The sequence below is a fragment of the Macrobrachium nipponense genome, chromosome 2 (genome assembly GCF_015104395.2).
Source record: "Macrobrachium nipponense isolate FS-2020 chromosome 2, ASM1510439v2, whole genome shotgun sequence".
Taxonomy (NCBI): Eukaryota; Metazoa; Arthropoda; class Malacostraca; order Decapoda; family Palaemonidae; genus Macrobrachium; species Macrobrachium nipponense.
In genome coordinates this window covers 144,410,605-144,435,968 of record NC_087201.1, presented here as the reverse complement: position 1 = coordinate 144,435,968, position 25,364 = coordinate 144,410,605, and the positions used below count along the sequence as shown (strand labels likewise).

Below are 25,364 nucleotides of genomic sequence, written 5' to 3'. Positions count from 1 at the left end.
AGGTGGTCACTCAGCGTGATCATAAATGAAAATATTAAGTATGACATCGTAATATTTTTGATGACGTAGTCTTGCAGTGCTTATTCCATTTGCACATGATTTTTCTGACAGGAATTAGATTTAGGTCAGGATTGATCTGTGCAGGAATATGTCATTCATTCACTTAATGCTGGCTGCTGTGACCGTGTGCTACTCTCTGCACTTTTGTAACCTCCGAAGAATAAAGAAACCGTGAGAGTCATCCTTACCCAAGGACAGTAAATACCCTCATTAAATTAAACAGAAGAAGAAATTCAACTCTTATGTTTAAAGGAGAAGTGGGGGGAGGGAGGGATGGAGTGTGAACGGGGAGACTGGGAGGGAGAGAGGAAGTGTGTTAAGAGAAGTAGTCCTTATGCATTTACACGAAGAAAAGTCGTCTGCTTGTTGCACACGATTAATAAATTCCACCAAATGAGATTAACTCCTGGGAAGTAAACAAGCGTTCCCCTGGATTAATTTCCCAGATGTAATACATCGGAGAGAAGGTTTAATTAATTTTACCCCTGATACCTTTCATTACTCATCTGCCTGGCTGCTCTTATTATTATTATTTTCTTTTACCAAATTCCGACTGGGCTTCTAGACTAGGCTCCCAGCCACCTACTATGAATGTTGTTTTCCAAATTACTCTAAGCCGCTGTCTTGTGATAGAATTAAATTACCTAAAAATGTCACTGAAGCCGAATTTGTGGATTCTTGAATTAGAGTGAATAGCTCATTGCGTGTAGTGGGGAAGATTGGAATGCAATTGGGTGCGGAAAAATGAAGAGCAGTGATCTGTTATTCCATAATTACTCGACAAGGAACATCAAGCGGAATGTATAAAAGAAATCGAGTTTGCAAATAATTATAAAAGACAAATACTAAACATAACCTTGCAATTTATTAAACAACTGTAGGCAAGGCAGAGTTTGTTTACCAATGAATACACAAACACACACGTATGTATTGTATATATATATATATATATATATATATATATATATATACTATATATATATATATATATATATATCGATATATATATACTATATGTATATATATATATATATTATATATATATATATATCTTATATATATATATATATCGATATCATATACCATATATATATATATATATATAGTATATATATATATATATATATATATATATATATATATATATATATATATATATATATATATATATATATATATATATCTATATATATATATATATATATACATATATATTATATACATATATATTATATATATAACATTATATATATATACATATTATATATAATATATATACTATTATATATATATATATATATATATATATATATATATATATATATATATATATATATATATGTAAATATATATATATGAATAATTATCACATCACCGGTGATTCATATAGATCATTCGAGCTACAAATGTCCTTTAATATCTAATTCGCTCTACCTCGGCATTGATATATTTTCATATATGTACCGAAAGGGAATTTTTAGTTGATAATAATTTCATGGGTCAAACGTTCGAATTGGCTAACATGGTAGAGGGGGTTTCATATCGATTCTAATTACGAAAACACCGAGTTCGACGGTGAATTTGTAAGGCCAGAAATCGATATAAACTTATAGCTCTCTGTTGGCTGACTGGATAACGTCCTGGCCGTTCCTGATTTAGTTCCCGTGAGGGGACGAAATTATTCTCAACTAAAAATTCCCCTTCGGTACATATATGAAAATATATCAATTCCAAGGTAGAGCAAATTAGATATTAAAGGACATTTGTAGCTCGAATGATTTATAAATGTAATAATGTCACCTAACCTTTACCATGATGTCAAATAGTTTCCTTTGTTCAATGTCATCAAATTCAAAAGCTGGTTCGTTTCAGAATCTGAAAACAACTATGATATGAAACCGTTACATTCATTTGGCGTTCACTTTTACTCTACTTTGCAAATGAGGATACTCCTTTTCCGTGCAATGATAATGCTTCAACACTGTAAAAAATTTTCCGTTGAAAAAACGGTAAAATCCTGGCAGTAATGTTGCCAAGCATTTACCGTTAAAAAAACAGGTCCCGTAATTTTAATGTACCGTATTTTCTCCCGTATTTGATAAAAGTAACGTATAAAATTTTAACCGTAAAATTTACGGTTTACCGTTAAGTTAACCAATAACTACCGTATAATTTACGGTTAATATTTTTACGGGATTTTCTCAAATACGGGTGAAAATACAATATAACAGGCTGGGGCAAATCAAATGCCCGAGTTTTGATAGGCTATTAGGAAAAGTAAAACAATACTTACAGAATTATTTGTTGTTTTATTCGAATCAGTATACAATGCAGTTTGTGTGATCACTTTTTGAAGATGGCATCAGGAAGATGGTGGCCGTCTGTAGCGATGAACTCTTGAAGGCAATGTCTGAAGTTTTCAGCTGCTCTTCGGCTCATCTCACTTTCGGCCACACAGTTTGGAAGAATTGAAGATGCGAATCCGGGAGGAAATCGCTACAATATCCTCGAGCATCTGCCGAAGAGCAGCCGAAAACTTCAGACATCGCCTTCAACTGTGCATCGCTACAGATGCACCATCTTCCTGATGGCATCTTCAAAAAGGATCACACAAACAGCATTGTATACTGATTCGAGTAAAACAAATAATTCTGTAAGTATTGTTTTGCTTTTCCTAATAGCCGACAAAACTCGGGCATTGATTTGCCCCACCCTGTATATCACTGCGCTACACAACCCCACCCGCCAAACTTTGGAGTGGGCTAATTTAAGAAAAAAATAATCCTAAAAACATTTTTCATACCTTCCTTGTGGGGCCACATTTTATTAAAACATTTGTAAATTTTACCAATAGTCATTTATACATGTTTTTTAAATTTATTTTTTTGTGAAAATTATAATTACATCTCATACAATATCAAAACAGATAAAAAACTAAAATTGGGTAACAAATCCTATAAATGTAACATATTTATGTAAATTTATTTGACAGAGTTATACAGTAACTTTTTGGGATTTGTACATGATTTTCTAATATTTCTTTGAATTTAATGTTAATATTTCTTTGCATTTTATGTTACAATTGAAATAGTAACCAAAAATTCCTTGTGCAGGTCATATATCCAATTGGAGAAAATAATGAGAAGATTAAACTTTTAACAAAACTTTATTCTTGAAAAACAGATTTATAACTTTTTTAACACAAAATTAACATTAATTATTTATACGAAGAGTGGTGAATGCTTTTTTCACTCCTTATTCCATAAGCTCATTAAACTTTAATATTCTTCAATGGGTGTGTGCCACGTTTTTCTTTGTTCTGGTATTTTTGTCCCTTTTTCTGCATTTATTTTTCAGAAACACCTGTAAAAATGACAAGATCTAATGAACATAATGGTAAAAATATTGTAAAACAACTGCTCACCACCACACATATTACAAAGTTACAGTACATGGACATTTAAATATAAATTACTTCCCTGATATTCTTAAATTAAAGAAAAAAAAAAACTCAAGTAACTTATTACAACAGCTTACCTCTGCATAAATTCCATTGTGACTGAAGCTTCTGATGGGTAATAAATATCATATATCAAAAATGCTGCGAAAACCATGGCCATCGCAGCACGAGTGAAGTCAAGTCTGAGTTGATGAATCTTCCATCAACTGCAACTATGAAGCGGATAGCCTGGAGCACCGATGTTCCTGAAATTAAGCCTTGGTGAAATACTGTAACAATAGAATTTTGTAGTAGCATGTGTGGTGGGAATAGAAAGCATGAATTAGATGAGAAAACAGAGAAAAATGCCAATCTATATATATTATTTAAGTGAAGCATTGTTTATTGCAGAAACTGCCAGGAAAAAAAAATATTTTTCACAGTGGGTGACAATTAGAAGGCCAAACACTAAACAACTGGTAGGAAGAGTAACTGATATTACATAAAAAAATTATGGATTTTACTAGACAGGACAGTTTATGGATATATCATGCATTAGAATGCAGATTAACAAATTATAAGGTCCCTGCGAGGAAGTTGCAGAATTCAAGTACTAATCATTGCACACACACACTAGTACATTCATACTATGAAAGGCAAAAATTTTGAGTTATATAGCATGGAAATAGGAATAGGGAAGTTTAAAGGTAGTAATAGTGTGCAAATAAAGACAGTCCTGAAAATAGTATATTAGGAACAGCAGCATGAAAAGTTGAGATGTGGAATTAGAGAGGATCATATGGAGCATCACAAACAACAAAGAAAGGTATAAACTTTGAAATAAAATAAAGCATAAAGGTGGTTTCAAATTGAGAGATTCAGAGCATAAGCATGCAATGATAAGAAATCTTACTATATGTATTAAGAGTTAGGAATGATCAGATTTAGTCACATGCAATCCTACTTATATATAAGTTATATATTTAATGAATTATATGATTTAATGACTTAGATAAAAAAAAACCTTCCCCAATTTTGCAAAATTCAAGCAGGCCTAGGAATCTACCATTGTTAAAGAAAAAGTTATCACATTATTTACATAACTACTTTTAAAACTTCTGATTCTTCCAGAATGACAGATTGAGTATTTTTTAAACTCATTAATAATCATGCTTAACTTTAGGTTAAATTGGTGTTGGCAAAAAAAAAAAAAAAAAAAAAAAAAAAAAAAAAAAAAAAAAAAAAAAAAAAAAAAAAAAAAAAAAAAAGTCCTTTTTGGAAATTTGGAAATGGCCACCCTAATACTAGGAGCTTCAAATTCATTCCAGAGATGTATAACTTCAGTATTTGTAATAACTCTCTGCTATCATTTGTTTCATATTTCAATCACTATAGGCTACACAGAAATGAGATTAGTATGTGTATTTCATGCCCACTTGAGTGCTGTGAGCAAAATTTTTAAAAATACTCAATCTGTCATATATATGTATATATATATTACATATATATATACATACAAATATTTTATCTACATATATATACATATATTACATATATATACCTATTATATATATATATATATATATACAATATATATATATATATATATATATATATATATCTATATATATATATATATATATATATTTATATATATATATATATATAGATCTATATATATATATATATATACATATATATATATATATATATATACATATGTTATATATATATATATATTAGTATATACATATATATATATACATATATATATAGTATACATATATATACATATAAATATATATATATATCTATATATATATATATATATAGTATATACATATACATAGATATATATATATATATATACTATATATATATATATTATATACATATAGAATACATATATATATATCCATTTATAAATATATATTCTATAATAATATATCACTTATATATATATATATTATATATATATCTATAAATATATAGATATATATATATATACATATATTATATATATATATATATATATATAGATATATATCATTTAATAATACCATATATATATATATATACATAACATATGTATAATATAAAGATCAATAATTAAATTATATATACAGATAAATATTATTACAATTTAATATATATATATTACATATATATACCATCTACAATATATATTATAATATATATATATATATATATCTATATATAATCTTAATATATATAATATATACTATATATATATATATAATATATAATATATCATATTATATTATACAATACAATATATATACATAAAAATTAGATATACATATACATATATATACATATATAATACATATATATACCATATACATATATATATAAATATATATATACATATACATATATAACTACCTATAATATATACAAAATCATATATAGTACATATATATATACAAATATATAATATATATACATACATATAAGACATATATATATATACATACATATATATACATATATATATACAACATATATATACATTTATATATATACATACATATATATACTATATATATATACATACATATATATACATATATAATAACATACATATAATACATAAAATACATAATATAGATACAGATATATCTACATATATATATATACATACATATATATACATATATATAACATAATATATACATATATATATACATACATATATACCTATATATATATACAACAATATCATACATATATATACTACATACCATATATATACATACATATATATACAATACATATACATACTATATATACTATATATATATATATATATATATATATATACATATATATATATATTTTTCTTTATATATATATATATATATATATATATATATATATAGTATATATATATATATATATATATATATATATATATATATATATATATAATATATATATTAATATATATATAATTATAATATAAACTTGACTTGAGTGTTTAAATCTCAATAGTGTATGAATAAAGAACTGAAATTGATTAATATTTAAATGTATTGAAGATGGAACAATTTATTACATAACTGGGGTGAAAAAAAAAATTAAACATTATTTTCAGAAACTAAGGAATTAGCAATCTGATGTTTACATTTTGCCCGTTTTCCTTGCCATCTCTAAGAGTTTTCTGTTGGCTAGAATAGTTTTGTTTTTTAAATGGCTGGACAGATATAAGTACACTGCGGCTCCATGCCTAGTGTTCCTAACTGTGCCAACAGCCACTATATAAAATTATTGGCCTCATGAAAAAAAAAAAATGGTTCTTTTGCCCATCAGTTTCTCACTGTTTTCGTATATGTATTTGTTTATATTTTTAGCATTAATATTTTTTATTTAGACAAACCCAAAAAGCAGGAGAAATTAGCGTCCTTCTTAAGGTGAAGCAGGACCGAGGACAGAATGCTCAAAACAGGAGTGTCCTTCCTAAAGCAGGACGTCTGGCCACCCTACCTAATATGTAAGAAGAGGAATCTAGTCTAGGAAGTAATTTATTTAACCCAAGGTATTGTTTAAGCTGGCATAGGCTAATAATTATAATATAATCCACATTAAGCTAGTCATAAAAGATCTTGTTAAGTTTTCTCTCAACTCATAACCCTCCTGCAAACTGGTTTTCTCTTTAAATAGTCAAGACTATTTTGCTTGATATTCAGCCACGCTTTTTTTAAGCTAATATCAGGATATTCCTTTGAAAAGGGAATTGCCACTCTACCTTGTTATTCTGCAACCTATGGTAGGTTAATACCACTCAAGGGTATAGGCTACATAAGACTGAACCAGAATATAGCCTTTACAAAGTCTAGAATACTATTTTTGCACTATGTCCTTTTAAGTCTTTTCAAGTCTAATACATGGTATTACTTCATTATAAATAAAAGAACATATTATGATAATTATTCACACCTAAATGTACAGCTTACCAGATCCCATAAGTTCACAAGTTACATAACACAATTACTTGCCATGTACCCATACAGTTAGGCTAGTGACTCCCACAGAAGAAAGGCTGCTATTTTCACCCAGACTGGTTTAGCCTACGATAAACAACCGAGAGGACTAGCTGTGGCCACCTTAACCATCTTGGAACCACCTTCAGAAAAAGTACTTTAACATGTCCTTTGATACCAGAGATGGGCACCAGTCACGATCAACGGTCGTGAAGCAACACCTCGAGACATGAGACTCATGACTGGTACCCATCTCCTGTGTCAGGGCGTGTTGTTAAAGTACTTTTCCTGAAGGTGGGTCCGAACACGGTTAACGTGGCCGCAGCTAGTCCACTCGGTTGTTTACCCTATAGGTATGTGGTCTAGGTTAACAATCTATGCTAATGGGATGTTTATCAAAAGTTTACCACATAGCTTCACTACACAATGTACGGTAATTGTACTTACTAGTCCTGGATTATTTATTGCCATCTAATTATACAGGTTGTATTAGGGGGAAATACTCGTCCCGCAAGCCGTCGACGGAGGCAGGGTCCATACATAATAGGTAGTCCTAATCTAATTATAGGCCGCAACTACAGTAAAGTTTTTATTTATCATAAAATAAAAAATAAAAAGCATACAGCTGGTCTTAAAACTCACCTGATGCTGTTCACAACTTCACTCTTCGTAACAGTAGAAGAAACCACAAGAAGACATCTGTGATGAGCTGAGGGGATTCGTTGTTTTCAAGTGACTTGTTTCGGCGCCTCCGCCCGCCAGAAATGAAAACACACGCATTGCGAAATGCGTATCTGATCGGGATAATCGTAGTATATATGATGTTTTTGGTCCTTTGAATATACAGTGGAATTTTTATTTTTTGCCCGTTTCATAAAACGTAATGTTGGAAATGGTAAATGTACAAGTATATTATTATATTAATACACTAATAATTCTGTAGTTACATGGGATGTAGCGGATGGCAACTTCATATGGACAGATGCCAATGCGATAATAATAAAAACTAATAACTTCTACAATATTGTATTTTTAATGATTTAGTAGAAAATTTTAAGCTTTTAATGTTTCATATAGGCTTAGTCTTAACATTTAACACAATTCTGTCAGAAAATATTTAAGTTATATGAACCATTATGATAAGGACTATACCTCAATTACGGCCCTGCGACCGTAATTTTGGGCAGGATGTCTTATAGCAATGGTTTTACGGTAAATACCCGTAAAAGATATTAACAATTTACGATAAAACGGATGGCCACCCGTTTTCTGAAATACGGCTGGAAACCGTATATTTTTACGGTAATTTTCTGACTTTAAAACTAACGGGGTTTTTTGGTTTTTTTTAACAGTGAAGATAAATCCCGCGTTTAATGAATAAACAACAAACAGAAAGTTTTTACACTGATAAAGATTCACGCAATATGAGCCTTAATGGGGCCTCGTTCATATAGTATTTTATGAGTCAAAAACTTGATGCTCCTGACGTTTTCGTGTTGGATTTTAATTGCAAATTTATCACCATGTTCGTCGGTCTCCATTTGCGTTGAGTACTTTGTGATGCAAAGGAGAACTTGTTTTTTCTTTTACTCATATGTTGCTTTGTATTCTTATTCCACCAACTTGCAAAATATTAAAATGGGCACAAACTGCCGAAATAAAAGTGCTTTTATAACAGGGAATCTTACTATTTGAGAAACATTAACGTAACTATGGAATCATCCTTTGAAAAGTGATACTCGTAAGGCAAATTTTTCTCCCCAATAAAAGTGTTTTCCCAATTTTGAATACGTATACATACCATATACTATTTTGCACCCGGGTTTCTTGTTGCTAAAGTTATGTATATTCTTTTACTCCATTGACTTTATTGTAGAATATATCACGAATTCTGACCATTTCCAATTGTCGATAATTGGATATACTTCCACTCTTGCGTTATCTCACCAGAAACCTGTTAAACAAGACATCAAAATATTATACTGCTCGTTGTTCTAATATGCGCACGATTGATATACTAGGAATGTTGAATCGTGTGAAATATTCCAAAGAACAAAAGTTTATTCTAGATAAATCACCTCGGTTTCCTTTTAATCGTCTTGCGATTCTCTCTCTCTCTCTCTCTCTCTCTCTCTCTCTCTCTCTCTCTCTCTCTCTCTCTCTCTCCTGATTGCGTGTGTTGTCAAATATTCATGCGGACTTTCGCGTACATTTGCTTTAATAACCATTAATGAATATGCAGTAAACATTTACTGATTGATGAAAAGCCATTAGGTAACTAATGGCTAAATCCAATTGAGAAGGATTAACCTCCCCTACTAATGAATCAGAGGTAGAGGACAGCTTCCTTCCCTCCGAATGAATAAACACTGATTATCGATTAGGAGCTAAGACATCATCAGCTTCTCCATTTTAGAGTAGAGAACCTGTTCGGTATTTTTGGCCGCTGGAATCTCTCGCATGCTACTTTTAGCAGCCAGATCTTGAACGATTCCATAGGCACTGCTCCACGGCGGTCTATTGTCTGGAATTTCAGAGTCTGACCCTTTCCTTTGAAAATTCCTGTCCACTATCTATAACATTTATGTATACATCATAACCACTTTATTTCATTTTTAATCTAGTCAACTGCTGGTGGATCTTGCTTTTTAAACTTGTCAGAATTGAATTAAATATATAGTTTAGGCCAAAGGCCAAGCACTGGGACACCTAGAGGTCATTCAGTGCTGGAGAGGAAATTGAGAGTAGGTAGGTCTGGAAGGTGTAACAGGAGGTAAACTCGCAGTTGCACTATGAAATAATTGTTAAGAGAGTGTGGGAAGTCAGATGGAAGAAAGATAATTTGAATGGAGGTACAGTAAAAGGAGTGGAAGTGGTTGCAGTTAGGGGCCGAAGGGGCAATGCAAAGAACCTTTAGTAATGCCTACAGTGCATGCCCTGAGGTACATTGACGGCACTAACCCCCTTCGGAGATTCTCTTTGCACTGTGAGTGGTCGCTTTCTTTAACTCTCTGTGTTCTACTAATCCCTCTGACCTTTACTTCATATTGACTCACTCTCGCACAGGCTTTGTGCTTCACCTTTCGTTTTATTATCCCGCCACTTGCGTGCGAAATTTCCTGTACTTAGTTACCCATACGCATTAAACACCTTCCTGCATCGAAAATTGTCAAACTTCTTAGAAATCATCCCATAGTTTAGTATCTATTCACCCGTACCCATTTTTCATGACTTATTTGGTAATCTCGCATCTTTCTTTTATTACCCATTTTCCTTTATTACGTTCTTAATGAAGCATGTTTTGAGCAAAATATCAAATATCTTTCAGATGGAATTAGAAGGTATCGATATGATACTAATGACTGAAAGGGAAACCGACAGATTCTGACAGTGAACCGGAATATTTATAAACAACGTCAAGCAAACTTTCTGGTATTTGTCAGATAAGTCACACAAGTCATCTATCATGACCTTCTATCCCTTCAAAACCCTGCAGATCTTTCATTAGATTTGTAATGGGCTTCAAAAGTGTTAGTATATAATCTGTTTCCTACTTCGTCGTGAAGACATGTTAGTTTGTTCGAAAAGCGTCTTCGTGATCTCCAGAGTTCGTCTTCGATAAGGGAGTCACATTTCTCCTCAATGGCTCATTGGATATAGCATTCTACACTAAATGAAACCGATTTCCTCCGCGACAGAATAATCGAGGACACTCCTCACACTTATATAACGTCTGAAATGAAATTTGAACTTACGTAAGTTCAAACTTACTCGCTGGAAAAAGAATGGAACATCATTCGATTGCCCACATCCGGTGTCGGATCTAGAAATCTTTCATAGGGGTTGGGGGGTGGGGGCGGCCAGTTAGGATTATCATATATATATATATGATTATATATATATATATATATATATTATATATATATATATATATATATGGCTACGTGCTGTCAAAAGCACTACAAATACTACCGGAGTCGAGGTGGGTTGATGTTGTCTCCAAACCACTAATTACCTGCGCGCGAAAGTATATGAGGGTGAGAGGCGACATGAACTTTTAGCCTCTCGCGGTGGTGTAGTAGGTAAAGCTTCACTGACGTTCCTGGGTTTGAAAGGATCCATAGGTTCGCGCCCTGGTCCAGGCAAATCTATTATCGAGAAAAAATTCCCCTTCGGTTAAGCATATATGAAAATATATTAATTCCGAGGTAGAGCGAATTAGATATTAAAGGACATTGTAGCTCGATATATGTATATGAATCACGGAAATGTGATATGACTTATATATATATATATGTATATATATACATATATATATATATATGTGTGTGTGCGTGCGTGTGTGTGTGTAACATGTACATACATGCGGCACATATATAGCAATATCTATATTTTTATGCACACACATATATATACACAGTAGTAGTTGCTGTTGTTGTTATTGTTTTTGTTGTTGTTGAAATAATCATTAACTTAGCAAAATTTTATCATTTCACTCATATTGCTGGTGGGGGGGGGGGGTGGGGGTGAGGGGTTGCGGTTGTTAGTGCCAGGTGTCCCCACTCCCCCTTCAATCCGCCACTGCCCACATCCTCGTTTCTGTTCCTTTTGCTGTCTCTCTGAGTTGGAATTGAGGCTGGATATAACCACCGTTTGGTCTCTGGGCGGAAGGTTTTTGTAGCTTAAGGTCAAAGACAAGGAAATGGAATTTCAAGGTAGCTAACCGCTGAGAGCAGAATATTTCAATGATAATTTTAAGGACGCGTAGAATTATTACTATTACTTTTCTCAAGATATTCATTTATTTTCGTATTGAGTACATTCGATCTGATAACATTTAAATATCTAAATATGGGTAGCTTAGGTATAGTGTATTTTCAGTAAATATAAATGCTACTATTGTCTTATTGTCTTTTGAGGATTTACTGATGGTAAATGATGTGCTGATGTGACCGATTATGTTTGTTCATCTAGCGTACGTCCAATGCCTCTCTCTCTCTCTCTCTCTCTCTCTTCTCTCTCTCTCTCTCTCTCTCTCTCTGGAATCATGATAAACACTGATAAACAGGTATATATTTCTGGATATCGCGATGGATGAAATAGCTGAAATTTCCTTATAGCCTACGTACTCAGGAATTCAATATTTTTATGTAAGAGGACACGATCACGACGAAGGTAATGTTATTCGAAAGCTAATTCAGTGATAAGTTAGAATAAAGGTAAAAAAAAAAAAGTTCATATATTTGGAAGAGTCAGTTAGTTGTTTTTTCTTGTCTCTGATTAGGCGCATGATAAATATATTGAATGAATTTTTTATCGGTGTCGATGGATATATATTTACTAAATTATATAAAAAAGGAAATAATACGAATTCTTTGTTTAAGATTTTAAATGACATCTAATGGTGATAATTGGAAGGTGTCGTGGAATTTAAAAGACACTGAACTAACTGGAAGAGGAAAAGTCACTGGAATTTTTCTCACGTCCTCAAGAGGTAAAAGAAGAAGGAAAAATAACAGACTCAAAAGTTTAATGAACGAAAAGGTTTGAGAAAAGTTTCCTTCGTAGAAACGAAGAACGGCTTTGGACGTGAATTGAAAGAAGTAAGAAAACCAAAATTGCTGAATAGCAATTGGTATCTATTTATTGCAAATTCATTCATTTGATTTTAGAATGCTGTTTATTTTATTTTCCTTTATAGAAGAAGCCTAGCAGTTTTTCTTACTTAATTCAATAACCTGTAACAATTCTTGCCTAATAAAATCATATAATCGATTTATAAACAAATTATGTTAATTATCTTCTAAAGGTAAGACAAGTTTTCCCGCGGTAATATTCATTATGGCTTCCCAAGTTAGTTTGAAGCTTCAAAGTTTCATGTTTATTATGCAGATGTTAATCAGGTTTATTAAAGTTCAAGCTATCTAGGAACAACCTAGGACAAGGCAAGTAAAGGCAAGAACATTTTCGTTGTCAGCTCTACAGTGATACTTTTAGTGAGTATAATTTGTGAAGGTTATCATGGTATGTAAAAGTAAAACCAGGATGATGAAAAAAAAAAAAAAATAGAACAGATAACTTGGCAAGGTTATTTGACAGTACACAGAAAATATAGCAGAATGATAGAAGAGGTAAGTCACAGAATAGGCAAAACAAGTAAGGTAGCAGAGTAAATGCAAAATAAATTGAGAAACTTACAATTTGTATAGAAACCAAAATTGGAATACGATAAGGGAAGAATCTAATGGTAAAGATGTTCAGTTTGTGTAGAAAACGTTAGACGTCGATATACCTACATGCCGTAAAACATTCTATTTTTTTTAATTAACCTTGAGACGGACCATTAAAAATGATTATATATTATATCTATATATATAATATCTATATATATATATATATATGTCTTAATATATATATATAATTATATATATATATATGTATTATATATATATATATATATATATATAGATATATATAAATATATATCATATATATATAGTATATATATATATATATATATGTATATATATATATTAATATATGTATTATATATATATTATATATATATATGATATATATATAACTATTATATATTATATATATTATATATATATGTGTGTGTGTGTGTGTGTGTGTGTGTATTATATATATAAATATATATATATATATATATATATATATATATATATATATATATATATATATATATATATGCATGTAGGCAAGGAAAGACTGCATAAATGTTGCAGGAAAAGCTGACCATTTTCAAGAGAATGACAAAAAGCACACATCCGAAATGGAAAAAAAAGAATTTATCTTAGTCATTCAGAATTATATAATCTTAAAAAATAAAGTGACAAATTGCCAGCTGTGTCGTGAAAGCATGAAGCAGTAGGGAGTGAATATGGGAGAGCTTCAAGCTCTTTCAAAAGTTGACCAGTAATAAAGACGAATTTCATCTCTGGCATTCTGAAGCTGCTCTGGAGCGGCCATAAATAATGCTGGAAGCGAAGGATTAGCCTCATGAATATACCTTTGTGGAAAAGAGAGATTAAACTAGGAAGGCAATTTAAGCATGATTATAGTAAAGAGAGGTTGAGAGGAAATTATATATATATATATATATATATATATATATATATATATATATATATATATATATATATGCATATATACAGAGAGAGAGAGAGAGAGAGAGAGAGAGAGAGAGAGAGAGAGAGAGAGAGAGAGAGATATGTGTGTGTTATATATACTAAAACTGTATGTACGTATATTTGTACGTTGTGCGCTATAGAAATCCGAACCGCTTTACCAATCTAGAAAAAATTTGGCACATGGCCATCATTTGACCCAGCTTAGATAACAAAGCAGGTTTCAAACCCATACCGCGGCCCTCTTCCTCTTCCCCTTCCCCATTCCCTTTGTAACTTATGTGGTGAATAAATTCTACGGGTTTATTATTCCTCATTTCATGTACTCGATGCTATAGAAATATATTATGGGAAATGCTTTTCTTTCGTGTGATTACTAATTTTACATCAAGGTTTAGAGAGGCGTGTGTTTTGGTTTAGCAGGGGGTGTGTTTAGGTAAAGTGTGGGTGTGTGTGTTTAGGTTAAGTGGAGATGTGTTTAGGCTTAGCACGGGGTGCGTTTAGATGTTTATTTGGTGTGTGTTTAGGTTTAGTAGGGATGTGTTCAGGCTTATCACTGAGTGTGTTTAGGTTTAGTTGGGATGTCCTTAGCAGGGCGTGTATTTTGGTTTAGTAGGGATGTGTTTAGGGTTAGTGTAGGTGTGTTTCAAGTTCACCAGGGGGAGTGTTTTTTGCTTAACCCAGGTAATGGTGTTTGATGCCAGAGGGGGTGTTTGTTTAGGTAAAGTAGGATGTGATTATGTTTAGTGGGATTGGGTGTAGGTTCAGCAGAGCGTCTGTTTAGGTTAAGTAGGGGGTGTATTTAGGTTTAGCAGGAGGCGTGTGTGGTCTAGTGTGGGGGTATGTTCAGGTTAATGGGCAGATGGTTTGTTTAGGTTATTGGGTATGTGCATTTAGGTTTAGCAGGTGGTGAGTTTAGGTTAAGCAGGGGATGTGTTTAGGTTTAGTGGGTGTGTGTGTTTAGTTTTATTGGGAATGTGTTAAGGTTTAGCAGGGGGTGTGTTTAGGTTTAGTAGGGAATGTGGTAATAAGTTTCACGCAAGGATATAGCTTAGGTGTGGCTTATAGGTTGAGTGGGGGTTGTGGCTCTAGGTTCAGTGGGGGGAGGTGGCCTTTTAAGGTTTTAGCAAGGGAGGGTGTGCTTAGGTTTAGAAAGGGTGTCTGTTTAGGTTTGGTGGGGATGTGTTTTAAGTTCAGCAAAGGGGCGGGAGGTGGATTTTGGGGCTTTTACCGAGGGGTTTGGTGTTTAGATGCAGAAGGTGTGTTTAAGTTTAGTGGGCCTCTGTTTATAGGATTAGTTGGGGGTGCGCTTAGGTTTAGTGGGGGTGTTTCAGTTAAGTTGGGGGAGGGGGGTGGTGTGCATATTTGTGTGTTTAAAGTAATAAATCCCTTCGGTAGTTAGCATGGGAGATATTTTACAATAATGAATAATCAACTCAAAAGTTTTTGACAGAAGATTACCAGGAATGCATATTTTACTTTGATCTTGAAAAATTACATAGTACCTTCATAAATAGTATCGTCGAAAAAATATTTCATACAGAGGAAATACTTCATTTCATTATCTGATTATGTTTAATTTTTCACAAAACCGAAGTAGATGTACGTAAAATCTCCGTTATTTTTGGATGTTACATCAAAGGCAAAAGTATTAGGAACTGCAGTTCCTTTGGGAGCCTAAAACTCTAAAATTTAATAAATTGCGAAACAAAAATACATTATTGGTTGTCGGTAGCCCATTTAAATCGCTCAAGGTATGTCAGCATTCTAGGTAAATGGTAAAATAGGAATTCGACTCTTTTTCGAAGTAAGGGGAAAATGTAAGTATTCTCTAAATCTTTAAAATAACTAACCACATCATCGAGTGACTTACTTTAGGCTTAATCTTTTTATGTTTTGTAAATTCGTCTTTATAAATTATTACATTTACAAACTGTTCATATACGTAGAGGTTTGCTTTCGAAAATTGGAGTTTCTGACATAAATACGAAAATTGGCTAAACTCAAGCCCTACCTGTTGGCAACACCCAAAGTGTCTTTACCATATCTCAGCTCTTACTATTGTTTCTAATAATTATATACAGTATATCTACAGTCACGCGTGTTTACTTACACATGACGTCATGACATACTGTAACGTTTATATTGACTTCATGTGATTTGCTTAAACACTTTTCCTATTTGTTTTCGTACGATATGTCAGCCTGAACGCACCGGGATGCGTCCACGTTATAACGGGGCTCTACTGCATATTATAGCCAAATGAACGCCACTTACTCCGGTCAGCTCTACACCATAATTTGTGGTCCCGGAAGACTTTATCTGCGGGAAATGGTGTTGTCATGCATCGGGCTGAACCTGAAAAACAGTGCAGATTATTAGATCATTGATAACTGAAACAAAAAGACTATATTTAAGAGAAAGTGCTCTTTATATCAACCTTTATGCTAACCCAGTCAGAACAATTAGCATATTCTGTGAAGTCATGCAAAAAAAAAAAAAAAAAAAAAAAAAAACTTTAGTGGGAGGTTTTCCTTGGTTATTATGATAAAGGTAAAATGCTCTTACTTGTTTCCAGTCATAAAATGTCAACTTTCATCAGGATGCATAGACAGACCTTTATCAAACAGAACAGAAAACTTACGTAAAGTACCTACACGACATACAAACATTTTGAGCAATTACAAAAAAATTTCACGAAGAGGAGTGAGTTTTATATATATATATATATATATATATATAAATATATATATATATATATATATATATAGTATATATATATATATATATATATAATATATATATATATATATATATATATATATAAGGACCAGTTTGCTGCATTATTATTGCTTCTCAGATACCTACCTCAGTAACAAAGAAAACCATTGAAGCTTCTTTTAAAACCATATCCAGTGTATATATATGGCTAGGTGTATGACTGGACTTCTCTTTCTACTAGAGAGAATCAAGAAATTGGTAGAATTCCACAGCCGACCTGGCATTCAAACGTAAGACCAATTCTCAGTACTGTATTAAAGTCCACAGACATAACAAAAGGTGTAGAGCCCCTTGATCCAAAAGGTTCAAGGGATTATAACAAGAAAATTTAGGTTATGAGGCACTATGGGGTTGAGATGGAATAGAAATGCATACACACTACAGTGTTTTATAAAACCTCAGAAGCAAAATATCGTTGCATTAACAAGTACAGTTCCCGTGATGATAGCTAGAAATCACTGATATACAGTAAACAGCTATATATATTGTTTGTTTGTATGGTGTTTTTACGTTGCATAGAACCAGTGGTTATTCAGCAACGGAACCAACTGCTTTACGTAACTTCCGAACCACGTCGAGAGAGAACTTCCATCACCAGAAATACACATCTCTAACACCTCAATGGAATGCCCGAGAATCGAACTCGCGTCCACCAAGGTGGCAGGTCAAGACCATACCGATCACTCACGCCACTGAGGCGATGCTCTCTCTCTCTCTCTCTCTCTCTTCTCTCTCTCTATATATATATATATATATATATATATAGATATAGATAAATATATATATACATCGAGCTACAAATGCCCTTTAATATCTAATTCGCTCTAACTCGGAGGTGGGGTGTGTAAAAGCTTCACTGACATCCTGGATTTGTTTGGTTTCATGGGTTCGCGCCCGGGAGCCGGCAATTATCGTCCAAAAAATTCCCTTAGGTTAACCATATATAGTAATATTATATATATATAGTATATTAGATATATATATATATATCTATAATATTACACTGCAATTTGCAATGATGCCGAAGTAAACAGATCTAAAGGAGGTTCATGGAACCCAGGAACGATGAACGTTGCCTCAGAGTTACATACAGACGTAAGAGTCTCCGACAGAATCATCATGTCATAGAGGCATAACGATACAGGTCAAGACAAATTTCCCCATATTGTTGATCACTAGAACAGAGCACTCTACTTTTATAGACGGGTACAGTTCGATGTCGACAGGAAAAAAAAAAAAAACAGTTTGATATTAGAATTTGAAAGAGATCATATCTTTTGAAGATAAAACATAAAAAAAACATTAAGTCTACGACTATCCATTTTAGCAAGAACAGAATAACTTGTAACAACACGAAATTATAAAGATTGTTAACCTTAATAAATTCTGCAAAGAAAACATTGAAAATTAAAATCGAATATCGTATTCAAATAGAAAGACTTAAAAAATACACAAAATTCACGTCTTCCCCACTACTCAGTAGTAACAAGTTAGATTTTTCTAAACAGAAAAACTAATCTGTTAAAGTCCTATTATTATTCATCGTCGATTCAGCGATCCAAAAGCAATTTGTTAAAACTACACAAAAACTGCTTAATACGACGATACTTGATACATTAACCATTTGATATTTTCCTTTAATGGTAAGGCCACACCGGGCGCGGGGAGCGTCGAGGTGCAGGCACGTCTCGGGAGGGAGAGCAGCGTCAAAACTACACATGGCCACACCAGAAACGCCACCCTCCCTCCTTCCCTCCCACGCGTCACTCTCAGCAGTCAAAGATATACTTCTTTGCAGAGTATCGTTTGGATAGGAAATTGCCTTTAATAGAAATCAGTGTCAAACTTGCCGATAAAGTACGTATAACCCAACGGTCTTTTGGTTCTTTGCTTGGCAGTGAATTTTGTGATTATAAAAAGGTTAAGGAATTTGTCCACATATATTATATATATATATATATATATATATATATATATATATATATATATATATATATTTTACTTCCCATATAGTTATTACTTTAGGGGAAGTGAAAAGAAAATGTGGATTTTAACTTTTCATTATTGCAAAACTAACAGCATATAGGGTTACTTCCTTAAAGATACTTAGAAAAACAAAGGAGCGAGAATTAATTGCAAATTATATAAGACGTATAATTGATTATTGTCTGAATTATGTTGAAATAAAACGATTTACCGTTATTTAAAACAAAAGTAGTTTAATGGAAACTACATAAAAGAAAGTAACACAAGAAAAAATCAGTTTTGCTTCATTGTTAACATTAATAAAGAAAGTACAAAGTACCACGAATATTTCATAAATAAGTGATACTGCTGCACTGAGGATTCGTATAGTTATCAAGTCTATGCAGCTGGACAAGGATTATTTGAGTGGCTGAGTGCATAATAGTTGGCACCTTCAAGTTTTTGGGGGTCGAATGCATGACACCGATGGCTACATCTGAGGGCCACTCGTCCTACTCTTCTTCCATTTCTTGAAAAAAAAAGTAATTTTATGGAATGGATCACAGGGATCCCGCAAAGCTCTCTTCCGAAACACCTCCTCAATTAAATGATTCTTATGTAGCCACTACCGCTGAACAAGTGACACTTCGGCAACTGATTGCCAGTTCATCTGCACGTTGGTGACCATGTCAAGTCGGAGGGTCTATTTATGTAGTGTGGTCCTTTTCTTATATTCACTTTAAATTCAGTGATGAACTCATCCCCTGGGAAAGTATTTAGACTATATAAGAACTCGGTCTATTTGTTTGTCTTTAATGAGAACAACATTGAACGCATTCTGAAAGTACACAAATGAGAGGTGCTGAAATAACTGCTAATTTAAGCATGCATTACAGATATGGAATAATTAACTCGATATTTTACTGAATAGATAATAAATGTAGTCGCTTAAAACTTAATCGTTTCTATGCTAATATCAGTTACTTAACAATGATAATATGCTTTAAATAATTTCTAGGTTACAAATGAAAGTTCCTTAATACGGGAACTAACTTCACAACATAGTTATCAATATAATCAATAAAGGGAAGTAACCATTCAAGTAACATAGTCCCTCCCTAATCATATAGAAAATGGGGTTGTTTCGGTTGAAGACGCCTGAACCGCCGCGGTATTTTAAAACATGTTACATCGCCTGCAGAGGGTCGAGCCGTCCCGCTAGTCTTGTGTAGCCACCCGCATAAGATACCTATGATTCAAACTGCCGCGGGAACCTCTTCCCTCCAACCTCCACGCTCGCCGCGTTTGGTGTGGCCTCTAATGCAAGCTACTTTGACGGTCATCCTATATCTAATTCTTATACTTATAGCTAATTCATATGCCTACTGTTGGTCTAGTCAATAGTGCTTCAAATCTCATCATAATGCCTGCGATACAATTCAAGTACCACTAAATGGGAATAATTCTATTTAGAACACCCACGATTCAGCAATCTGCCTCCCCTTATATTTAACATTTGTGTCAACCTCTTCTACTTCGTCCTGAACTAAGAATTATACATCTGATTCAGATACTTTATCAACCTGGCAATCTGTGTTATTGCTCGGAGAGGAGACCAAAGCACCTCAAAACTTACTGGTCCATCTATATAATTTAGCTGACAATGTCAAGAAATTCCACGAAATCCTGGTGTCGAGGCAGTTTTTCTCCCGTTCCACCTACCAATCAGGCAAATTCGCAGTTAATTCTCCTAATAGGCAACTCCTCTCTAGTCTAACTCAACATGGTCGCTCTGTCTACTAAGGACTTCTTGCTTGCTCACACAAACGGTCCACACAAACGGTCGAACGACCATTATAATAGTATCGAGAAACGCCACAGAGGTTTTCCATGTACTTCACTTTTTTCCCTCAAATGTTAACCACTATTACACAAACTGTAACGAAGAACTTAAATCTTATATGCCCCAATGACGAGCAACTTAAATCGTATAATATGCCTCTTAAGAATAATTTCTTATCTCTTCGTACTATAAGTTTGGTCTACACAAAATTAAGTCAGCATGTTCTACAAATTTTTTCGTACCAAAGCCACGTAACCTTGCCAAGCAGTCCTTTTATTATGCTTTCAGTTACCCAGCTTAAGTGTTGCGTTTTCAAATAAAGTGATAAAACTAATCTTTGGCCGATTAACTCTGCTACACGATACACCTTCCTCCACAAAACTGAAGTAATTGTGGACTGTACCAAAGTACCAAAAAGTATTTTCGATTATAGTTTAAAGACTTTTCAAAATCTATACAGCACAGTACGATATAGTTTTCCCCACATACCACCGGGAAATTAAGATAAAACCAAGTTTCAGGATATGATGATCTTTGGAATTTTTATATAAACTGAATTTCTGTAGTTTTGGTCATAAAAGCTAATCCAGTCTTGTTTTGTCTCAAATAGTCTAGTTCATATCTGGCCTCTAATAGTAGATTGTTCATACCAATTTGATATTAGTATTTAGTATATAGCTGTACACTTTCTCATAACCATGCCCTCGTCTTTGTAGCGGATTTATTTTAAGTTATTTCCTCAGCGATAGTTTACTTCAATTACTTCCTCAGAGACAAGAGCATAGTCCAATCGACAGTTCAAGTTTCCTTAACGCCCGTTAAGGTTTAAGTACATCCAAATTGAAATTCACTGCAAAGTCTATCTCACAAGGACTTTGCAGCAGCCAACAGACTTCCCGAGAATGAGAGCCACCGACTTCAAAACTTAAAATAACCTTTAATATTTTCTACCTCTTTACCGTACAAGATTTTTAGGATAAAGATATTTACCATTATTTTAAAACCAGTTCATTATTAATCTCATCCAAAACGGTTGAGAAAAAGTGAAATGGGCCACAATCTCTAGTGTGTTTACGGCCGTTGATCATAAGGTTTCTTCGCGTCCAGAAAAGCAAACCTTCAACGAGACTAGTTCACTCGTTCTAGCAGTTAGGATCGTTTCAGTGTATAGGGCCATGTCAGTCTACTATGAGATTCAGGGCCTCTGTAACACGGTTTTTTCGCAATAACTTTTTATCTATGCATTTCATAAATATAACGCTTATTCAGAATACATATTATATCAACACATAAATTTTGAGTGTATTCTGCACTACGTAGGTTGAATAAATTTGGTACTTATAATGTAAAAGGGACCTTTTTTGAAGACGGGCCAACTTACTCAGAGAAAAGGTTTCGAACGCACTCGTTACGTAACTTATGACATCATTTCTTCCCTCTTTCTCGATGGATGATTGGCTATACGTAACGAAGGCTAAACCTCTGGCAACAATGACATACAAATTTAAATACAAGCAAAGCAGTACACCTTTATTAACTCTGGAACCTCCCCACTGATAATTGTCATAATGATCAAACCAACAAAATATGTTAATAAATACAAAAACACTTCGATTATTAGTCTAACTCCCAAAATAAGTTTCCAAAGAAATTACAGTCTACTTTATAGATCACAATCAGATTGACAAGATGTAAGGAATAGTTGGTAATTACCAAAAACATAGTAGACAAGCTTGATTTGATAACTGCTATATCCAATGTCAAGCAATTTTTATTTATTGGCTATCTACCTATTTACTGAAAAAAATAGCCGGTACCGTATATTGGCTTTAAACCTTCACCAATAATTATCGTCAGAATGGTGACTTCATGAGGCTCCACCCACTTTCGCCTCGTTATAATTCAGGATTACACTGAAGGCTACCATGGACATTGTTGGATTAGAAAATTTAACTTCTGGCTATAAAACTAATTTCTCGAGTAGTTGTAAGAAGTGCTAAATGATCCTCAAGGATCCCAGCAGTTGGTCTAAACGTTTAATTCATGTATATTACTGCTATACTGTTGCGGCACTACTGCTACAGTAGTATTACTACGCTAGCACTGATACCTCACCCACATCTATGTATCGTTCCGCCATTCATAAAGTCTTTGGGTTTCAGAGCCGATGGCATTTCTGTCTGGTGGATGGGCGGGGCAACATTTAGTCATAAGGTGATTGTTTACCTTGCTTACGTAATGAATGTTTTTCGACTCTTGGCTCGTAATCATTGGCCATGGCGTCGGCCAGTTCATTTTTACTCTATAATAATCAAAACTATTGGGTTTAGGTTATTGATAATGCTGACATAATTTGTGTGTGGTTGTAAAATATACATATGCCAACTTTCAGCTACATCCGATGCTTTGACAAGGAGCAAAGTCCAAAAAACCGTGTTACAGAGACCCCGAATCTCATAGTAGTCCAACGACAAACAATCTGGAATAGTGAAGAGTTTAAGGACAGGTTAAGAGCGAGTTTACAAACAACATTCATCCCAAAACAAAATTAGGTTAGAGAATCTGATTTGTTACGAAGACTTCGGTAATGCAACCAAAGTAGCTTCTACACTAACCATTATGGTTAGCCTGTCCGCACAAGATTTGAGTAATATAAATTAAAACTAAATCTGCGAAACTGCCTGCTAGATTAATATTCCGCTTGTATATGTTTGAAATTAAATTTGTAATTATTAAAATAATTTTTTTACTTACTTTCAAGTGTAAAAGGGAATTTTTTAGAGAGTTTGCCTAGAACTTTAATCTCTATAATACAAAGCCTCTTTAAAACAAAAATTTATAATTGAAATGTACTATAATAATGAACTGTTGAATCTGATAGCAAAATAATTCCTATCAACCTTCAATTAACTCACCAGTTATGGTTTAGTCCAACTACATCTTCCTCCCAGGAACTAATTATGGCAGGACTTCCGTCCATCCATAACTAGTTCAAAGGAGTACCTCCACCCCTAAAGGGGCACCGCCCCTATAAGGGTGGAGGATTTTAAAGATTTGAGCAAAGATACAAACAGAAAAACACTCACCAATCCCTTCTATCTTCTCTATTTACCTATCCACTTGAAAAATAAGCGGTGAAAATTCGTTCAGTCAAGATTCCATCCTCCAAACAGATCAACCAGCTAGACCGATTGAATACACTGCTTGATATGAACTATAAATAAGGAACTAACACGGACGGACACACCTGAAGTAGAAAAAACTGATTATTTCAACCACACTCCTTCATGTACCTTAGTGGAATCGCAGATTCTCAATCTGCTACAGTGTTAACGGTTTAAAAGTTAGAGAGTTATTAATGTACATTACTTAAAGCAAACCATAACATCTCTAAAACAAGAAAACTTGACCAAATGAAGACTAACACATTAGCAAGAAAAACAAAATACATTACTGAATAAAATGATAGAATCAATTAGAGGCAACCACGAAAAAATTCTTCTAAGAACCGAACACTTACAAATCCAAAAACAACGTTCGCTGGTAGACGATGGATTCGGAATTAACTGCCGCTCCCAGACTACCTCCAACGAATCTAAACATTTTGCCAAGGACGATCAGCTTTGGGAACAATTACCGAGGACGGCAATCGTTACCCAAGAACTGTGGCTCGGTTCGTCGTTGCGAGAATCAGGTCGAGAGCGGGTAACTGCTCTGTGGCTTTAGTATGTTAATTTTGACGTGTTTTTGTCGGCTTTCAATGAATTCTTCATGAAATATTTACAGTAATATTGTATCAAAACTGTTTTACGGCCAAACGTGCCATATATCTTATTATCTACATTTTCATTTCGTACGAATCTTCCCACATAAGGGAAATGTCCTCATTTTCAAACAATATTCACTTGTCCGTTATCGAACTGACTCTAATTTTCTATCCTACACTCGAAGGATCCCCAGCAATGTGTCTTTATAAGTCAAATCTAATTGTCTCTTCCGTGTAATAAATACTGCCCTTCACTCCAAAACAGAGATGTATCATCCTTTAGGTATGGTTTCCGAGTGTCATAACCATTATGCATTATTTCATATTATTTATCTATTTGCCTGTTTTACTTTAG

The 25,364-nt window shown here is 33.3% G+C and overlaps 2 long non-coding RNA genes across 2 annotated transcripts; both read right to left on the bottom strand.

Annotated features, from left to right (window-relative positions):
* Positions 1-3,304: 3,304 nt before the first annotated feature.
* LOC135221539 (uncharacterized) lies at positions 3,305-8,300 on the bottom strand. Its single transcript, XR_010316014.1, has 3 exons — positions 8,146-8,300; positions 3,598-3,765; positions 3,305-3,423 (listed from the first exon to the last, which is right to left on the bottom strand). It is a non-coding gene; the product is annotated as an uncharacterized LOC135221539 (long non-coding RNA).
* A 15,403-nt stretch (positions 8,301-23,703) lies between these two features.
* Positions 23,704-24,866, bottom strand: LOC135221538 (uncharacterized). Its single transcript, XR_010316013.1, has 3 exons — positions 24,764-24,866; positions 24,330-24,490; positions 23,704-23,722 (listed from the first exon to the last, which is right to left on the bottom strand). It is a non-coding gene; the product is annotated as an uncharacterized LOC135221538 (long non-coding RNA).
* Between the last annotated feature and the right edge of the window lie 498 nt (positions 24,867-25,364).